This window comes from Callospermophilus lateralis, unplaced genomic scaffold (assembly GCF_048772815.1).
Source record: "Callospermophilus lateralis isolate mCalLat2 unplaced genomic scaffold, mCalLat2.hap1 Scaffold_94, whole genome shotgun sequence".
Lineage (NCBI taxonomy): Eukaryota > Metazoa > Chordata > Mammalia > Rodentia > Sciuridae > Callospermophilus > Callospermophilus lateralis.
This window is the reverse complement of record NW_027517559.1, coordinates 5,724,790-5,730,789: the sequence shown is the minus strand read 5'-3', so window position 1 is coordinate 5,730,789 and position 6,000 is coordinate 5,724,790.

Sequence of the window (6,000 nt, the reverse complement as noted above, 5' to 3'; positions counted from 1 at the left end):
TACATGAAGTTGAATGCATTTATGTACTTTGATATATCATGTATAGATGAGATATAATTTCTAATTTTTCTGAGCATTCATGTTGTGGAATCATATTGGCCATGCAGTCACATATATACATACAGTAATAATGTTTGTTTCATTCTACTTGTCCTATGTTACTAAACTCTGATATTTGGTAAATAAGTGTTAAATGTATTAAGTACATTTTTGACTTATAATATCTTCAACTCATTATGGGTTTATCAGGATATAATAATGCTATAATAAATTTGGGAGTATCTATAGATGTTTAAAGCTGTGAATTTTCCTCTGACTCTTGCTTTTGCTGTATCCTGTAATTTCTGATATGCTGTATTTTCTTTTTCATTCATTTCTAAGTATTTTTCTAACATTTCTTGTTATTTCTCTTTGATCCATTCATTATTTAAGAGTGCTTTTTAATTTCCCATTTTATGAATTTTCCAATGTTCCCTTTGTTATTTCTAGGTTCATTCCATTGTGGTCAGAGAATGTGCACTGTATGATTTTAATCTTTTAAAACTCTTTGAGTCTGTTTTGTGGCCTAACCTGAAGAATGTTCCATACTCACTGGAGAAGATTGTTAATGCTGTTGTTAGGTGAAGTTTGTTAGGTCTTGTTGGTTTGTAAAGGTCTGGTTGGTCTAGGTTGTTTAAAATACTTAATTTTTCTTTTTGATTTTCTCTCTAGATGCTGTAACAATTTTGGGGTATTGAAGTTTCCACCTAATGTTGTAGAACCTCCTTCAATCATGGCAGTATTTTTGCACATTTTTGAGTTATCCTATTGGTGTAAATGTGTATAATTTTTACATCCTTTTGATGAATTTACTCTTTCATCAATGCAAAATCACCTTCTATTTCTCTTCTGGCAGTTTTTGGCTTAAATTGATATTCGTGTAGCCATTCCTGTTCTGTGTTGATTGCTATTTTCATGGAATACCTTTTTCCTCTCTGTATTAGTTTCCTAAGGCTACTGTAATGAAGTGTCACAGAGTGGCATAAAGTAATATGAACATCTCTCTCACTGTTCTGGAGGTCAGAAATGTTGAATAGAGGTGTTATCAGGGTCAGGCTTCCCTCTGGAGTTTTTCTGGCAGGAACCTTCTTGAATCCTTCCTTGCCTCTTCCAGCTTCTGAGAGTCCCAGGCATTCCTTGGCTTGTGGCTACATGGCTCCCATCTCTGCTGCCTTTCCACTTGGCCTTCTTTCTATCAGCTTTCTGCTCAGATTGAACTAGGATCCACCCTAATGACCTCATCATACTTTGGTTGTCTGCAAAGACCCAATTTCCAGAAGAGTTCACATTCATAGATAGTTCACATTCATAGGTATTGGGTGTTAGGATTTTAACACATTTTGTAGGGGGTGCAAATTCGATTCATGGCACCATTGCTGGGAGCCATCAGCCAAGTAGGTATGACAATCTCCTTGCCAGCTTACTCCCATGCTGTCTAGTGGAAGGACTTCTGAAAGGTGACCTTGCTCAAGGACCAGGGCAGGATCCGTGTTTAGGGTGTTACCCCTTTAGAATAGGGCAGTTTAGCATAATAGGAGATTAGGGTGTTCCCCCTTTAGAATAGGGCCTATCCTAGAATAGGGCGTATCCTGCTGCTGAGTTCCTCTTGAGTGCTTAGGGTCAGACAGTATATTTTGGGAGACAGAAGTCCATGTGGAGTGGATTTGGGAGAGAGTGGATTAGGGCAGAGTGTGGATTTGGGCAGAGAACGTGGATTCCCCCAGAACGTGTTTGTAGATGGCTGGTGTGAGTTCGGGAATAAAGAATTGCTGTTTGAATCTACAAGCTGTGTGGAGACTCGTGATTTGTGCCCAGCCAGAGACTGCGGCAGCTCCTTCCGGGTGCCTGAGGCCCAGTGAACCCCCTGGTGCCTGGTGGCTGCCCACACCAGGCCCACCTGGTTCCACTCCATGTCCCACATGTCTCAAGCTTGACCCCTCAGTTTGGAACTGTGCTTCTCAGCATCTTCCTCTGCCTCCTTTCTGGCTTCCTCCGGCTCTCTGCACAGACCCTGTGGCTGCCATTCAAGTCTCGCCTGGACCTGGGCAGGTGGCCTGGGGCCCGGGGAGGCTCTGGACCAGCTCTCCCAGGAGCCTTGAGCGCGAGCCTTGAGCGAGGCGCATTCCCTGGGCTGCAATGACTCATCTTCATCAGAGTGTAGAGTTAGATCAGGTCCCCTCCAGTTCTGAACCACCTTCTCTCCCCAACACTGCTGGACCAGCTGCCTCCCAGGGTGCCCCTGCTCATCACTCACCAGTTATCATGCAGGGATTTTGGGGGGTGAAAAAATAAGGCTCCAGGACTAATATCTTGAAAAACTATAAAATGCGTCACTACCTTCTCATCTTCATGAGCCCCCCTTTTTCTTCTGTGTTGAATTTAAAACTCAGACTTAAACATACACCTTAGGAGAGTGCTGTCACTTCCTTAAACTGCACATAAAAACAGAAAGGTGCAGTAAGTGCAGCCCTGAGTGTTGGAACAGCCAGGCTGCTTCAGGGCTCCATGGGATGAGCCTGGGGCACAGGAGCAGAGGGGGTGGAGCGGGATGGGGAAGTGTCACCAGGACCCGGGGAGGTAGCAGTGTTGGGTGACTGAGGACATGATCACAGATCACGCCATCAACAGCTTCTCTGGAGTTTAGATATGGCAGTTCTACCTGAACGTAACAGGGAATAAGGAGAAGCATGGAGAGCAGAAGAAGTCGACCCACCAACAAGGTCTGGAAGCTTCCGGGGTTTAGACTTCCAGTTAAATGGCCCCTTGTGGCAAGGAGACCTGGTCCTCTCCTGGCGAGGTTGGCCCACGCAGACCGTGTGAGGGCCCCCTCACCTGTTCACACAGCTGACCTCAGTCTAAGGATCACCCAGGGCAATTTCAAGAACTCACAGAGGGGGTGGTGTAAGGAAGGGGTGTCGGCATGGGGAGAAGGGCACGTGACCCCTCTCCTCATGTGAATGAGTGAGCAGTTTTTCGTGTTGTGACTGTGGTTTTGTCATACTTTGGGACCATTAGCTGACACAATGGTCTACTCTCCCAAAATATTAAAAAAATTCGCTGGTGATTTTAGGCTCAGAGATGGCTCTGAATGAGCAGCCGGTTTCCAAGTTAGTTCATAAGAGACCAAACTTGTGCCTTCAGGGTCACTCTGGGTAAGGATGGGACACCATCTCTTTGGGATCAGAGAAGTCATCCTGCATTGGCGAGATGGGCCATTGAGGGAACGGCGTGGCCAGGAGTCCCCCCACGACTTTAACCCTCACTGTCCTCGGTCTTCCCTTTCCCATTTCATTCCCACTCCCCTCTCTCAGCAGCCCATCGATTGAGGGTCAATTTAAAAAGTTATCAATAGTCTCTTCTTTTCCAAATCAGCTTCTCCATGGCCAGGAGGACCTCAGGTCTGGACCTCTCCCACCTCTGCATTTCTTAGTAGGGAAAGGGACCAGTGGGAGGTTGGACACAGGCTGTCCCAAGACCCTGTGGAGTTGGAGGCAGAGTCCGGGGAGAGTCCACCTAAAGGGCCGATGTATTAGACTAGAGGAGAGGTAGGTACGGAAGGGTGGGAGCAAGTTTGGGCAGCAGTTGCTGAAGGAGCCAGGTTGAAGACAACACGGACAGAGATGACAATGGAAGATAACCCAGTTAGCAGCTCCTGGTTCAGAAAGGAGTCTCAAGTGAGAGAGTGCGGGACGAATCTCAGGGGGAGTCACCTGCTGGGACTTCTTGTACATCATGATCTTGGCTGTTGGGGAGACGGTGGGTCCAGAAAGAGGGTGAGGAATCTGGAAAAGCAAGGAGGTCAACCATGCAATTATTTTTCCAAAAAATTATCATGGGTGTTTGTTCTACAATTTTATAGCTTGTAAAGTACAATCTCACGGAATTTCCACAGTCCCCCAATATAATTGAGAGGTAGCTATGATCAACTCTATTTTTCAGTTCATCCATTCAACACACTTTGAAAGCGTCTGATGCACAAGGCACTGTGTGTGAGACCCACAAAAGGCAGGACTCCTTCTACTGGAGAGATTCCCTGTGAAGCATGATAGTTTATGCTCTAGGGCAGCAAGATGCCTGGGCAGAGCTAGCAGGGGGACCTAGTCTAGGAAAGTGTTTCCAGAAGAAGTGACATTTAAGCCATGTTGAGAAAGATGAGTGAGAGGTGACAAAGGTGACACTGAGCTTTCTGATTTGGTCATTTGATGAACAGAGAGCCACATGACATTAGTGAGGGAGGAAGAGCAGGTTTGAGGAAAAGATGACTTATCTATGACGTCATGTCTGAGATATCATGAGTCACTGTCCAGGGGGCAGCTGGAAGCACAGGACAGGAGCATGGGCTGATGACAGTGGGATTGGGGTGGGGAGACGCACGTGGACGGTCCTTAGGGAACAGGTGTGCTCCCCAGGGAGAGTGGACAGAAGGGGTGGGTCCAGGTGGACCTCCAAGGCACTTCAGAAGTAGAGGAGGCTATGAAGCACTCTGTTCCTGGTAAGGGTCAGATGACTAGCCATATGTCCCTGGGCAAGAGGTGGCCCCTCTCTAAGCCTTGGTGTCCTCATCTTCAACTGGGGCATAATAGCTCCCACCTCGGAAAGCAGTGTCTAGAAAGCTCATCTTAAGCCAGGCTCACAGTAAGCATCGAGTAGTGTCAGCTGTTATTTTAACAATTAGAAGAGTGACCAGGACAAGCAGCAACAGCTGAGGGGTCAGAGGACCCAGGTGAAGGTGGCGTTGTGAGAGCTGAGGGGGAGAAACTGGTCAATAAAGACAAGGTGCTCAGAGGGTCTACTGGACCTGTCCATGGAGACAGGACACGGATAACATTGCAGCAGCAGGGTCTGAGAAAGACCTGGAGAGATGACCTGTGGGGAATGGAAGCTCAGGAGAGCCCAGAAACTTGGCTAAGTCCATGCAGCTAAAACTTCATCATTATCTAGTCACCCCAACTCGACTGGTGGGGCTTCAGATTTGGTTTGCTTCCTACCCATAGGATCCACCAAGTTACATCCTCCAGGATTTCTGTGGGTTAACTGGGGAGAAGGAGGAATGGAAAGTAGAGAATGGATGCGGAGAAGGGGAGACATCAGCACTCAGCAAGGGTCGGAAGGTGTCATGGAGGGTCAATAGTCAGGTCCATTTCCAGGAAGGGAGGGAATGGTCAGAAAGCAACCAACATTCATTGAATGCCACCATGTGTCAAGCCCATGGGACTGCAGATGAGACAATCTCAGGCAGGAGTCCAGCTCCCAGGAACAAGACTCAAGTGGTGAGTGGCTAAAGGCAGCAGCAGAAAACCTGCCTCAAAGCACTGGATATTTACTGTCAAATGAGTCCTAGTGTACGATAAAGGGACTTTTTAGACCTCGCCATGCAAGACTCGCCTGTTTGCATGAAGATGGACTACCCCATAGCAGGGGTAGATGCCGAGGTCTCCTGGGACTGTGAGCTCCTTCTGGCTTAGGGGGTGCATACCACTGGGAGACCCAAAGATGGAGAGACAGATGCACAGACACAGGGTGTAGAGAAGGGTGGAGAAAGAATGTCTGGCTTACAGTGGCTCACTGAATAAATGAAAGGCTTGATCCAAGGAGACTTAATCCAAAGTGTGTAAGAGGCTGAGTCACATAGGGGGACACTTGGAAATCAGATTCAATCTGGACCCTATTCACCTGTATACATTTTGACAAAGTTATTTAACTTTCCTGGATTCTTTTTCCTGGCTAGGCAGGGATAGCAAGATTACTTTACCGGGCTGCTGCAGCATATATACATATTTATATACACCTCCTTTCTAAAGTCTGACCCCAAATCACTACTCAGTAATCGTGAATTGTCCAGAGCAATCCCAGGTGCTTACATATTGTCACTTTCTGCTGCAGAAGTTTGAGATGCTCTATAAATACAGGAATATGAGGCCTCACCAGACACAGAAAACAAACGTTATCATTTTATGCATG